Source organism: Sinocyclocheilus anshuiensis, unplaced genomic scaffold (genome assembly GCF_001515605.1).
Source record: "Sinocyclocheilus anshuiensis isolate Anshui unplaced genomic scaffold, SAMN03320099.WGS_v1.1 scaffold423, whole genome shotgun sequence".
Taxonomy (NCBI): Eukaryota; Metazoa; Chordata; class Actinopteri; order Cypriniformes; family Cyprinidae; genus Sinocyclocheilus; species Sinocyclocheilus anshuiensis.
The window spans coordinates 1,192,808-1,208,592 of record NW_015549610.1 but is presented as its reverse complement, the minus strand read 5'-3'; the positions used below and the strand labels follow the sequence as shown (position 1 = coordinate 1,208,592).

Below are 15,785 nucleotides of genomic sequence, written 5' to 3'. Positions count from 1 at the left end.
TATATATATACATAATATATGTGTGTGTGTGTGTACACACACACATAGTTAAGAGTTATTATATCCACTGAAGGAAAAAAGTAAACAACAATACAGTAAGGAAAGATTGTAATGCTTCCCCTATGTGCACATTTTCCTTAAATTTCTGTAATTTTTGCCTTACAAGATAAAACTTCCTCCGATCTAGTGCTATCAGTGAAGCTAGATCCAACCGATCTGATAATTATTATGATGTGGAAGTTTGTGTAATGAATCAGTAAATTTGCAAGCTGGCATGTGTCTATATCAGGCTAAATGAATGCAAGGTGGTGAGTGTGTGGCCATTAAACTCTGTAATCTTTTTAAAAGGCACAATTAAACCGTTCATCTAAACATACACGTACAGACAGTCCAATCATCTCACTTTACCAACAATCAGGCTTAAACAAACATCGGCACACATCCAGAAGACCGAACCTCTAATCTACAGATTAGCGGCGATATTCACAACACAAAGGAAGCCCTCTAAAGGAAATAAGAGGAGAGAATGAAAGGTGTTGGTTTCAGGTGTTTATGCAGGTAGAGAGGAAGCCAGTTCCTGCCGCCTGTTTGAAACAGACTCATAAAAGAGGCCAAAACACGTCACCAACCAATAAACTGTCAAATTCTTGGTCTGAAGAATAAGGAAGAGAGGACAAAAGCCTCGTCAATGTTTTGCGCTTGGCCCGAGGTGCTGGCAGCAGTGGAGGTATGTACAGAATGTGCTGTTTTGATAACTGTTAAAGATCAGCACTGCCTGAACCTCGGATACCTGTTTGTTTAATTCGGCTTCAATATCTGCAGCGGTTCTGTTCTAGATCTGATTTCATTTGAGGAAGATGGGTGGAGTTAGACACCTGATCTGGGATGGGTTAACCTCTTGTCAGTCTATTTCAAATATACAGCTTAAAACCTAATTAAAACCTTATTAGCCTGGGAAAAGAACGGCACAACTAAAATAAGTTGTGTGCGCACAAGTATGGCTGCTCCTCTGGACTCCTGCAGACTCCAATGAAATCGGAGAACTAAAAAGAAACAAAACAAACCGTAAGAAAGAGCTCTTCTCTGGAGGTGTTTTCGTAAAATATGCTGACAATTCCCAGGGTCACTCGGACCACCTCTGAGATCGTCATGTGTGTATTAAAAAGTGTTTAAGAGTGAAAGTGAGTCATCAGGGAAATTCATGGTGTGTTTATGTGAACGTAGCGACTTAATGCGTGTGTGTTTGTGGACCACAAGGAACATATTTCACTCTAATGCATAATTTTTGTCAGATTCACATTTTTAAAAAGTCTTTTCAAAAATGACGACAGACATTAATGAAACACGCATGTGTGTGTGGGTTTGATGGCATCAGACCATTTAAACAAAATGGACATTATCAAAGAGAATCGGCTGTTAACCATTACCACAGATAATCATCAGCGTCAAACACACCACTTTACAAAGCACCTCAAGGTTATTCCTCAAAATGTGTGTGTGTGTGAGTGATGAGAATAAACTAGAAAAATGACAAAAAGAGTTGCACTGATATAGAAATTTTCAGATACAACTGATTATTTGTTTTTATATTAAGGTCAAAAACAAAAAGAATGGCCAGTATTTATTTTGCCATTCAGATCCCATAAAATTGTGCTTCAAAATAAAATCAGGAATTAAAACCTTATAATTTTAAGAAAATATGGAAAATATGGATCTTTTATTGTTTGGGGAAAAAAGCATATGCTTGAATGGATATGAAGATGATAATGGTAATACAATTGTGATAATAGGTAATAACTATTGATATTGGATACCGATATATATTGTGTATCCTTAATGAATACCCATTTGTGATAATGTGAATGTATGTGAACTATGTATGAGCTTGTGTGTCAGGAATGCTGGGTAAAATTTGACCCTCCACTTTTATATCGCTGTTGGTCATGGAAAGCTGGGATTCAGTTATTCTATATTCCCTGTGTGTGCATATGTGGATGTGTATCTCAGAAGCTCATGTATGCCTAATAAAATTCAATATTCATTTTTTTTTAGATCGCAATGTAAAAGAAATGATTTTATCTTCGCTTTCATTGAAAACATTTCTAAAGTCACCCGGTAATACAACAAGACACATGTTTATTTAAAAAGGCTGCCAAAAAAAGTACAAACTACATGAACCTTCCAGCTTTGGTTTGAAACTCTGATTTAAGAATTTTTTTGAAAATAGTTGTTAATGCCAAATAAACATTAGAATTCCTAAAGAGAGGAAGTTTGGTTACAGCGCTGAAAGTCTGTTGCCGAAATGTTCTGACATTGCAGAGCCATTTAAACTCACATTCCTGCAAAGGAAATACCATATCTACCAACACATAAACACACACACACAGACCCACCACTCTCTGTTCACCTAGTGAGACATAAACAAACACATTCAATGAAATATCCAACCTCATGAACGTACAGCGACATACATGTGCGCACAAAAACGCACAGACTTCAGTTAGAAATATATGAAGTTATAATGAAATACATTTTTTTTTCATATTGGATTTGAAGGCCCTGAAATCAGAATCATATGTTGCAATTTCAGCGAGACAGACTGTGATATGTTCAACCTGTAGGGAGGTGTGTGTGAGTCAGTAGTCAGACAGTGTGTGTGTGTGGAGGGTAGGAGGAGAAATACCAGACTGTATGCATAGTAGAGGCTATAGATCACGAGCGTGATGGTGTGTGTGATTCTTCAACACCTGTACTGCATAAATTCTGAGCTACGGCAGCAGTACAACACAATTCTAATAACATAGAGTGAGAGTCAGCTACTGTAAAGATTATAACCAGACCCAGCTGTGTGTGTGTGTGTGTGTGTGTGTGTGTGTGTGTATAGAGCGCGCTCAAGCTTCCTGCACACCCCACATGGTTTGTGTGATCAGGTTTTGATTGTGTTTGGCTGCGCGAGCCTGAAATGAGGCAAATTACTTTTTGATTAAACGCTGCAAAGAAAAAAAGGTCATAGAACATAATGAACAGAGCTGTTATGGAGAAACTAATGATAACAAACATGCAATAAATCCACAAAAGACATGGAATTTCTGCAATAAAAAAGCCCAAAGTATATATTTGCAAATAATGTTGGCAATTAAATAAATAAAATATCTGCAAATTTTCTGGAAAAAGATCACAAGACAAAAATGGATATGTAGGGGAGAGTGGGGCTGTCAAAGGCTATCACCCTCTTAATCTGTTAAATTGTGTATATTTTGTGTCATGTGATTACATATTTAAAAAGTGGCCATCATATACAGCTGCCTGTGATTAATAAAACTGCATTTGCAAAGTAAATATTCTATATGGCAAGTAAAAATAATTTTCTGTCAATGCAAATGTAATCAGGTCTAAAAATATATATCATGCATGTTGAAAATGTATAAACCATTTAAAGATAAGCCACAAAATAATAAACTTTTTTTGTGGGGTAAAAAAAAAAAATCTGTGTCAGATGGCAGTGGCTCAAGTAATATTTATACTGAGCTTCGACTCCAAATGCAGAAAATATTATTAAAAATACTATTACTATTAACAAACATTATTACAAACTGATAAAAACAATGTTTCACTACATTGAAATTCTAAATATGAAAACTTCTACCTGGTTGGTTATTATAAAAATATGAATTAACTGCAAGCTAAATTTTGGAAAGGAGATTATGATTTTTTAAATTAAATTGGCTTTATCTTCATATTTATCCCATGACACGACACTGCTTACCCCTCACAAGGGGCAGATTGTGTGACTCGACTTTAGAGAAATTCTATATTATATGGCCCTATGTTATAAGCTTTCTTCAAATTTCAGTGAAAGCAGACATCCTGAACTATAATTAGCTATGCAAGTTTTGCCTCTTCCTTCTTGCCTAGAGAACAGCTTAAGTGAAATGTGGCTTAGCTTACCCCACTCCCCCATAGCTCATATATATACACACACACTCACGAAGATATCTAGATAACACATTCACACAAACACTCACACTCTTGTTCTAAATTACCTCTCCTCCTTCTAAAAGCCAGCACTTCCTGTAGAGACAGGAAGCACTCACTCAGTCAAGCAGCCAGTCTCTACTGATTTCCTGAGATTTAAACAGAGGGACCATTCAGGCCATTTACACAAATGTTAGCATTCTCTCACTCCCTCGCTCCCTCTCTCTATCACACACACACTTTTACACAATAATGAAGTGTATTGGCGTGACAACACTCCTGTCAAACTGTGATTCAATAACTACTTTATCTTCCTCCAGAAGAGGGACATATTATTCAACATCCCAACAAACCCACAGAAAAACAACATTCTATTTCCCTCATGTCATATCTGATAATGTCCAGATTATGTATGTGTATGAGAGTATTCATATCGCATGAACCTAATTTTTGGCAGTTCAAATATAATATGATATGATGTTAAATCAATATGGCAAGGATTATGAGAGAGAAATACAGAGTGTGGTTGACTGTAAAGCTACAAACTATGAAAATGTTTAATTGTGTAATAAAATAGGGGTTCTTTAACCTGCTCTGTGGGTGAATTTACAAGTAATCGAGGATCCTGCCACCCACTGAAGTGCACACCCACGTCCCCACACCCACCGGTCAGGTTTAATGGGCAGAGCAGTGTTTGACCTTTCACCCCTAAACCCTAAAGCAGAAACTTTGACCATTAAACAGTCCCTCCAAGCCTATTATCCAATCAAATGCATCAGCGCGCACATCTGGATACTGCATGAGTGTGTGTGTGTGTGTGTGTGTGTGTGTGTGTGTGTGTAACGTAAGAGTGCAGAGATGATTAATGCGGGGGGTGCATGGCAGACTGCAGTGTCATTAAGATGTTTAAATGTGACATGAAATAGTGCTCTAGTTTCACTGGCTCGACCAGACCCTTCAAACTACTGTGTATCATGGCCAGTGTGTGTGGATGAACTGCTTTTCATTCAGTGTCTGTGTGTGTGTGTGTGCACGCGCACATGTGCACTGGTAAATAAAAAAAGACAAAAATTGTATGAAATTATACAAAGACAAAAAAAGAAAAAAACAAACAAACAGACAGAGCAAGGTGACTGATTACATGTAATCTAGATTACGTCATCAGATTCCAAAAATCCAAGTACTTGCAATTACAGTATAATACATTTTATAATACTCATAATCAGATTACAGTTACGTTTTTATGGATTGCATGATTACATATTATTCACATAATGGCAGTGAATTATTCAAAATTTTAAATTTTCCTCTCTAAAAATCCTACTGTGTGTCATACCATTTAGTGTTAACTATGTTCACAAATGTTGTGTAAATACATTTACAAACCAAGCTTCTGAATTTAGGGGGAAAACACCCCTTATGCAATTAGACCATGTATGAAACAAATAAGTGTGCAAGTTACTATCTCGGAGGAAGTAAATATTTCAATAAGAACACATTCACATGTTTACAGTTCGATGTCACTGAATGGTCATATTGACATGCAGGTAAACACATTACATATTTCTCTTTTTAGTGCTCAAGTGTTTAAATCATTTATTTCACATTTTTATAATTATTAACTTTTTATCAACTCTCAGTTACTACATTAAGCCCGGTTTTGGAAACACTTTTTATTTTATGATGTTGATGTCAAAAAATGGAATATATTTTCTTTCTCTTTGCTTTTTTTATATCATCATGGTACATATAATGGTAAGTAAAAAAAAAAAAGTAATCTAAAAAGTAGTCAGAATACATTACCTAAAATAAGTAACCTGGATTACATTACTAACTACATTTTTAATTATGTAATCTGTAAAGGACTACAATTTGTAAGTAATCTACGCTCGATAGATCGATAGATAGATAGATAGAATTACATGAACAAATGGATTGAGAGACAGACAGACAAACGTCTAGACATACGTATGTGAATAGAGAGATGAGACAGATAGATGGACAAACAAATAGAACTACATGGACAAATTGATAGAGAGAACAGAAACAGCTAGGCAGACAAATGAATAGAGAGATACACATACATACATACAGACAGACAGACAGATAGATCAAAGGACAGAGAGAAAGCTATACAAATATATAGATGGACAGACAGACAGATGTGCAGAAGTGTGTGTGCATGCATGATTGAATGCGGAGGTTCAGGGGTCTGCGTGAAGCTCAGAGTGGGTCCTGTTTCTCCGGGTAGGGCCATATTTGTTATTTCTATTATTTAAGACAAATGTAAAAGGCAAGAGACAAACAGTGGTGCACCTGCGAAATGTGGCCCCAGGGAAACACATGGCTCTTCAACTATTTCCTGGCCCTAAGGGAGGGGCAAAGCAGAACCAGATGAGGAGGTGACTGGATCGGCCAGGTCAGATTGGGTTGGATAAGGACGTACGTGTGTGAATGTGTGTTTGTGTGCATGCACATATAGTAAGGCTATCGTGTTCACTTCCCAAGCAATTTCACGAGGACTATTGAACCCAGACATGCAACAAACTCCTAACAATCTATATGCACACACAAAGGTGATGAAAGATGACGGGGTCCTGAAAGCATCATTTAAAACATGTCAGTTAAGTGTGTGAGATGCTCCATTAGATACAGCGGGTGAGAAGGTAAGAAAACTCATTAAGTCACTTATCACCTCCTTACATATACACACGGGCACTCAAAGGATGACCAGTTACATTAGCCTGTGATCACCGAAGGGATGCTTTTGAATTCTCGAGGCGGGCACACTGACAGACATACAGCAGAGCAATGATATTACCCACATGTCTAAACACATTTGCGCACAAACACGCTTACACACACACACAAACACAAATATACACACAGCATGCCGAGGCTCCACAAATCTCCCCCTCCTACATGACACTATAGTTTGATGGCCGCCTGTGTCCGTCACACCATCAGATTTTTGGATAAATAGCTAACGTGGTCACGTATTGCTATGGAAAGTCTATTCTTTGCTAAAGCCAGCGCCTGTCATCACAAAGATTACCACAGCTGACTGATGACCCAACAGCAGACTGTGTAAATGTGGACAGCACATACACACTCTCAAAGGAGAAAGCTGAGCTCTCCTGTTTCGGTGAGTGTGGGCTGATCGGCAGGAGCTACTACAGGATTTATTACATACTACATTTGTTCACCAGATTATAGAAATTACACACATGCACACAGCTCTGAGTAACATACACGTTTGTTTTGGTATTTTTTTGTAATATAATATATTATATACTGCTAATGCTGCATTTAATTTGATTAATAAAAAAAACAGTAATAATAAGTAATATTCTGAAATATTTTTACAATTTAAAATAACTTTTTACTATTTTCATATATGTTCAAATGTAATTTACTGATTTGATGACAGCTGAATATTTAGCAGCTATTACAGTCTTCAGTGTCACATGATCCTACAGAAATCATTCTAATATGTTGATTTGGTGCTATTTTCAATTTTGAAAGCAGTTGTGCTGCTTAATTATTTTTGTGGAAACCGTGATGCATTTTTTTCAAGAAACTTTGATACTAATCATGATACTATGGATACTAATCAAGATACTAATACAAGATACTTCAACATAATAATTAGAAAGTTCAAAAGAACAGGATTTATTTGAAAGAGAAAACATTTGCAACATTATATGTCTTTACTGTAACTTTCGAACAATTTAATGCATCCTTGCAGACTTAAAATATTATTTTATTATATTATTATTATTTATTTTTTTAAACTTACTGACAAAACTTTTGAATGGTAGACTATATTACTCATTGTTTATAAAGAAAGTAGTATTAATAAATACTACTTTATGAACTAATTTCATATACTATTTTAAAAAAGTAGTATGTAGTATACACTACATATACGCAGTAAGCAGTACACTTATCTTCCATTCTCAACAGAAGACGGGTCAAGAGCTCAGGACACGGACACACACACACACAACCCCTCACAGGAAACTTTCTGCATTTTTAGATTTTCAAAAAACTATCAAACATTCTGTATGATTTATAAGCTTTTGTACCCGTGGGGACCACAATTTAGGTCCCCACCGTGACACGAGTCCCCATGAGTCTGTGTGTATTCAGGTTTAAGTCCCCACCAGGATATATAAACCAGTACACACACACACACACACACACACACACACACACACACTATGTTCCTTAAGTGTTTCCGAAATGGTGTGTTACAGTGGTACACTGTTCTCTGCATACAGATGCCATTTGGCAAATGGTCTCTTTCTCTTGACCACAGACACACACAGGATCTCTCTTCTGTGTCACTTCTTCCCCAGTCTTTTTAAAGCAAAACTCAGCAAGAGTGACTTAGTTTGTATGTGTGTCCATGTGACATATGCTGCCCTAACAACCGTTGTTTTTACTGGCAAACCCCAACATTACAAAAGAAAAGTGCCCGTGTGCACTAATAATTTTCCACCCAATAATGTACAGCATAAATGGTCTTTCCTGCTTATTAATAATTCATGAAAAAAAAGTGTGTGTGCACGTGTGACTCTGGATAAATAAATCATAAAACAGGTGTGACAGATACAGAAACATCTGTCAGCTTTACAGGACAAAACCGAAGACAGAAGCAAAAACAAAAAAAAAAAAAAAGAGAGTCAGAAAGAGAGAGAGACAGAAAGCAAATATTAATTATTTATGAGTGGAATAACGTGACAGATGTGGGATATTTTCATTTCCAGTAAGTAAATGCAACTCACAAACACAAACACACACATTTACACACCAGAACTTTGCATCACTTCAAACGGTGCTTCCTCTCACGCTCTAATGGACAAACAAGGTCTGTCTTGAGTCTCGAGTCTCACACACACAAACACACACTTGCACTGCTGTGGGACTTGATTTATTTAAACATGTTTCAAGTCACTTTTTTGTCATTTAAATGTATAATTCCCTTGACAATGATACAGAAACACAGTATGAACATGACTGTCATCGGCGCTAACCAAAACCCCAAGAATACAGACTTCACAAATATGAAGAAATTATTTTAAAACTCATGTACAGACTTAAGAGATGTCATACCAAACCTCTATGACTTTGTGTTTCTTTTCATTCAATGAAAGTCAATGGGGTCCAAAACAACAGCATTAGTACCCACTAACTTTCATTGTATAGACAAAAGACAACATTTCTTTTTTTCTGCTCCACAGAAGAACAAGGGTTTGAAAACAACGACAGAATTTAGTTTTTGGTTAAAACAGCCCTTTAACTGTAGTCACAGCAGTGTGTATTATTACAATCTGCCGTTAGAGCAAAAACTGTATAACTTTGTTTAAACGGCGAACACAAAGCAAACACACAGAAAGTTTAACACAGCTTTTTTGTGAGGATTAACGTTGCGGTAATGTTGTGTTACGGTTATACCTGGCCTTGTGGAAAACTGGTGTGCTAACATTGAGGAAAGTGGGAAAATGTGGGCTGTTGCAAACCATGGTACACAGTCATGAATGGCATGAATGGCCCAACACACACGCACACACCCCTCGTTACTTTCTGTGGCGAGTCAACAGAGGGTTAGATTTACTTATTTGGTCTCGATGTTGCAAAAGACAAAAACTCGGGCGCTTAATATAGAAGCTGTCAGGGGAAATATGTGACTCCACTGAATGATGGAGTGTGAATAAATATGCAAGTGTGTGAGTATCTCCACTGTAATGACAGACTTTGGCTGCTGACTACACAAGAGAAGAATGAAACGGACAGAAAATGGAGCGACATAGGAGGTCTGTAACTCAGTGAGAAAAGACAAGGTGAGAGGTGACGGAGGGGTCAGCCAGGTCTGGGATGGAGAGCGTGTGGGTATGACTCCACGCTAAGAGAAAACAGACGTTAGCTGAGGGAGCCTGATATTACAGCAGCATTACGGACGTGGCGAGTCTTCATATCTATTCCAGAGAATGAGCAGATCGCAGACCATTAGACTGGATACGTCCCTGGAGCCATTAATTCCAAAAGCAAGTAGAAAGAGAGCAAAAGTAGAAAGAGAGACACAAGTTTTGCTCCAAAACCTAGTGAGCTGTCTCTCTGCCCACCGCCTACGTAGGCAGCATTCTAACTGTAATGGAACCTCAGAAATGACCGATTTGGAACGCTCTGCATAGGCAGAAGGGCAGTACACAAATAGCACTCTGCACAGGACACTAGACTTATAATTAAGAGTTTGACGTTAGCATGTTGCTAAACTAATTATGAACTAGATAAACAACAAAAACAAATATTGCATTTTAAATTTCACTTACATTTGACAATTTTATTGTATATACACTAGAATTCAAAAGTCTTGGGTCATTAAGAAATTGTTTTATTTTTTTAAAGAAATTAATACTTTTATTTGGCAAAGATGCATTAAATTGATCAAAAGTGAGAAAAAAATGCTTTTATAATTGCTTTTTTATTTCAAATAAATGTTGTTCTGTTCAATTTTCTATTCAAATAATCCTAAAAAATAATGCATTATGGTTTCCAGAAACATATTAAGCAGCACAACCGTTTTTAACTGTGCATAAGAAATGTTTCTTGAGCAGCAAATCAGCATATTAGAATGATTTCTGAAGGATCATGTGACACTGAAGACTGGAGTAATGGCTGCTGAAAATTCAGCTTTGCAAACACAGGAATTAATTGATCAAATAAATGCAGCCTTGGTGAACATAAAAGACAAAAAACATAAAAAAAACCTTAATATTTAATTTATTTTTTTAACTGAACTTGTCAATGCATTCAGAGATTGCCTTCTTTTAAAAAAAAAATTTGCTGATATTCTCATGTCAAGAATCAGTCAAGATGTCAATGACAATGTCTTGACAATATGACAATATTCTAATGTCAAGAATCAATGTTTTTCACATTAATATTTATGGGGAAAAAAGTACTAAAGTCTAATACAGATGAAAGTGTCAGTAAAAAAAACAGAGTTTTGAATTACTAACATAATTACACTAAACATTTTTCATGGCCTCATTCTCATGATATAATAATCCATCCCTGTTGATTCCTGCCCATAAATGTGATGCCACATTAGAATCTGGACAAAAATCAGTGTCTTAGGACGAATCACGTTTAAGAAACCAACCTTTTGTAACATCCTTCAAGTCGGGAACATGCCTAAGATGCCTTAAAATGCTGCTTCTGTAGTCAGCTCACTAGGTTTTGGAGCAAAGCCACTAAAAAGATAAAAACACCCTGATAGACTGAATGCATATGAGCAACAGAAAGCCAAAGAGAGAAGAGCTTCTTAACTCGCTGAGACTGTATTGGCATGTTCATTTTCTGCACTGCACTGCCAAAACACAGGCATGATAACAGAACAATGTGATAAAATTAATCTCTTTCATCCACTTTCTAAGATTCTCCTCCACTCAATAATTCTTTTCCTCCCTTTCTTATCTCCCCTCGCCCTCTCCCTCTCTCCCTCATATCTTCAGCTCGGTGAGAGGCTGAAAGTTGAGGATTCTGGTTACAGAGGGCATGTGAAGAGAGGGGAGAAAAAAGGGAGAGAACGAAATGAGAGCATCTGCTTTCATCCTCAACACAGCGGGGAAAAGCTCAGCCATGTCAATCACACAGACAGCCAGCTGCCACACACACACACACACACACACACACACACACGTCCAAGTTCTCCCACATGAAATGAGGGAATGAAAGTGCACACGCACACATGCGCGCACACACACACAAACACACATTAAGGTGGTCTCAGCTTGCAGCTGTGTTTATTTATTCTGCTGGATGCTGGCCACTGGAGTTTAAGGCCCCCACCCCAAAAACACACACACACACACACAAAACCAGCCACTTCATAACAAATACCCCTCAAGAGCACCAAATCCTACCAGCCCCTACAACACCCACTGCCTATCACAAAACATACCCGACTCACAGACATTAGAGCATTTGCTACTGGACTTTGGTTTTCCTATTAAAATTAAACTATACTAATAATTACTATGTTTTTTTTCTGGTAATAATACAAATAATAATGATAATAACAATACATATAAAACAAAGTATTACTAATTACAATATACAAATTTTCAACATTACAGTACATATGTTGCTGATATGTTTCTTTAACTACACATTTTCATAGTCAGTAATGGATAGTTTTAATTACTCTAATCTTATAAGTAACATTTTTAACAAACCACAGTAATGATTGTCAGTCTATTTTGAGTCAGACATTATAACTATTATATATAACAGTTCAATCGGTCAACAAGCAAGTGAATAGCTAAGACTGATTCAGTCAGTAAGCAAACTGAACAATTCAATCAAGATTTAGACAGATGATGCCTGAATTAAATTTTTTATGACTCACGTGAGTATATACACACACACACACATATATATATATTATGCGTCTAATTATAAAAAAGGCTGTATTTATTTAAATAAAAATGACTTTAATATAATATAAAATATTATAATATATATTAAAATTTATTCCTGTGATGCCAAAGTTGATACATATTTTTCAAGGTTCCTTAATTTAGAGGCAGTTCAAAATAACAGCATTTATTGAAATAGAAATGTAGCAATATTATTACATTTGCAAGTAAGTATGTATGTGTGTGTTTGTGTGGCCCAGGAAAATTGTGGGGACCAAATGTTCACATTTTTTGGTCCTAATGAGGAAAACGGATTAGAAATCACACTAAATTAATTTTTTTTTTTTTTTTTGAAAGTGTAAAAATGTACAATGATTTCCTTAGGTTTAGGGGACAGAATTTACAGTTTGTACAAATCATTATTTTTATGGAAAGTCCCCACAACATATTAAAACCCAAAGATTGTGTGTGTGCTACAAAATGAGAAAGTCCTATTGGTCGAATAGTTCCAGCTGGTTTCCCAGTCTCCTCTGAAAACAATCTTTTTGGAAAATCCTATGCAGTCTTCACACAAAGCATTACGGCCATGAAATAAGAGTCTCTCGCAGTGACGGGTCATTGCAGGTATAGTTGGTCACAGAGCTAATGAGTGATTTGATTGGCCGTCGGGTTCTCATAAAGACCAGCATGATTCATCTCCAAGCTCTCTTTAGTACGCGATTGGTCGGCGGTGCGGATGGATGCGTGAGGTGAGTACGAGGACAAATTCATTTTGTTGCTGGAGAAAAAGCGATCTGAGGTGAAATCATCTAAAACATAACAAAAACATCAGCAACCTCTAAGACCCCGTTGAGAGTTTCGCACTATCAGCTCAGCCTGTGTGTTTTCACAGGAATCTTTGAACTTCACTTCATTTGCGCCCTGATTTAATGTATGTTTTTAGTGGAGGCCCGAAAGTCTGAATTCCATAAAACTATAAAGCTTCAAGTTTCAAACAGCTTATTAAGTCATACAAACAGCGAACCAATTAAAACTGTGCATGGGTTCAAGAGTTTACACAAACATACAGTGTTGTTCTCCCACTGCCTCGACGACATGGAGTCGTATCTGTACGCTTGTAACTAAAAAGCACAGACATGCATAGAAAAGGCTTTGATCTCACATAACCTACCGTTCAAAAGTTTGAGCTGTTATTAATGTTTTTGAAAGAAGTATTTTATGCTCAGCAAGGCTGCATTTATTTGATCAAAAATACAGTAAAAACAGTAATACTCTGAAATATTATTATAATTTAATCATTAGCTGTTCTCTATTTTAATGTATATTAAAATATTATTTATTCCTGTGAATAGAATTTTTAGCAGCCATTACGTCAGTCTTCAGTGTCACATGATCCTCTAGAAAGCATTCTAATATTATTATTTGGTGCATAATTATTTATTAAGATAAAAACAGTTTTACATTTATAAAAAAAAGTAATACAGTTTTTTCAGGATTCAACAGAAAGTTCAAAAGAACAGGAAACATTTGAAATGTCTTTACTGTAACTTTTGATCGATTTAATGCATTATTGCTAAATAGTACTGCATACACATGAGTTACAATGCTATACAAGTTAAAACAGTAATAGTGACTGATGGCACTTGGCTGGAATAGCGTGTGGAGGAATCGTGGAGTTGAGGCCTTCAAGAGGTGCAGGACAGAAATCAACAGTGCGAACAAAAGATGATTGACACACTGTCTGTCTGGAAAAATGTAAACCTATGGATCAGACAAAGGATTTTTTACATTTTTGTACTTTGCCTGGAGGTAAAATACATGGACTGTTTCTGTAGCGAACCGCACTGATCTACTCCATCTCCACACACACGCACAACTCTCACAAATATACACACGCTCACAGCTTTGGTCCCATTTCCCGAAATCTGCCCCAGTCCTGAGCCACATAAACCTGGCTGCATGATTCAGCCGCCTGGAATACCAGCGTTCCCACAGGAAACCTGGAGCAGCTTACACATGCATGCACACACTCATACACACACACACACACACACACACAAACAAACCTAAAGCTCCCAATCTGGCAAAAACCTAAAGGAACACAGGTCTCTCTAATCCAGGATAAACACGACAGCACGGCTGTGCACTCAGAGGGTAATTACAAGCAAATTGAAAAGAAAGTGCAAGGTCAAAATACACATATTACATATGGCAGACCAAACTGAATATATAGTTATAAATAGTTCTTGTAATAGTTGTAAATGAGAACATAGAATTTTATCCTCAGGCAAACTGATGAACAAACTTGTTTCTATATTTCATTTAAACAGTAGGCATGCTTTTATCATTACTTAAATTTTGTAAGATATATACAAAATTCCTTGACAGCTGTGCAAATCATAGTCTCCAAAACTCTCACAGCTTGAATTTTAAATGTTTTTGAAAGACGACTCTTTGGCTCACCAGTAAAACTGCAATATTGTGAAATATTATTACAATTTAAAATAACTGGTTTTGAATTCAATATATTTTTAAATGTAATTTATTCCTGTGATGGCAAAGCTGAATTTTCAAATCTTCAGTGTCACATGATCCTTCAGAAATCATGATAATATGATTGAGAAACATTTATTTTCACAATCCAATATCAATTAAGTTGCTTTGGGATCCTTTTTGGACTTGATTTTATAGGTGAAACTAATTTTAGATGACAACAGCATAAACAGACAGCAATAGCAGAAGTGCAGTTGCAAATTGCTACTGCACTAGAGAGAAATAATCATTTGTCAATAGGATGCTGATGATTTCATGCACTGTTGCTCTCATTCTGGAGTTCAGTTTATCAGGAACTTTAGGATCTTCATCATAGCCAGCTGGCTGACACGTTGACATGTTTATGGAGCAATAACATGTGACCAATGGATCCCTTTCTTAAAAAAATAGCAACAGAAGATACCGGAATTGATGTACACTTTGTATCTATCATTACCACAAATAGTAATGCTTGCACAAACTAATAACTAAGAACGCATACACACCATTAAACAGGAATGCACATTGCATCAACAGTAACAAAAAAATAAACAGAACGAGAAAGAAATTATGCAATCCAGCAACCCCGATGCAATGAATTCTCATACGCAACTATGCTTTTTAAAGTAGGGTAAGTCAACAACAACAACAAAAAAACTACCTCATATTTTGAATAATTGTGTTGCAATGCAACTAATACAAAGCATGTGCACTGTTTTCATACAATATGGATAATTTTATGGAGATTTTCAGGGTTTATCAGATTTTACATATAGTCATCATTACTAATTATAATATGAATTAATAAAAACAAGAATTAAATGTATATAATAAAGATTATATATATATATA

The 15,785-nt window shown here is 36.3% G+C and overlaps 1 protein-coding gene across 5 annotated transcripts in view; it reads right to left on the bottom strand.

Annotated features, from left to right (window-relative positions):
* The window catches only part of LOC107659207 (GDP-mannose 4,6 dehydratase), a 74,856-nt gene that overhangs the window by 19,841 nt on the left and 39,230 nt on the right, over positions 1-15,785 (bottom strand). The gene's annotated exons all lie outside the window — the stretch shown is intronic.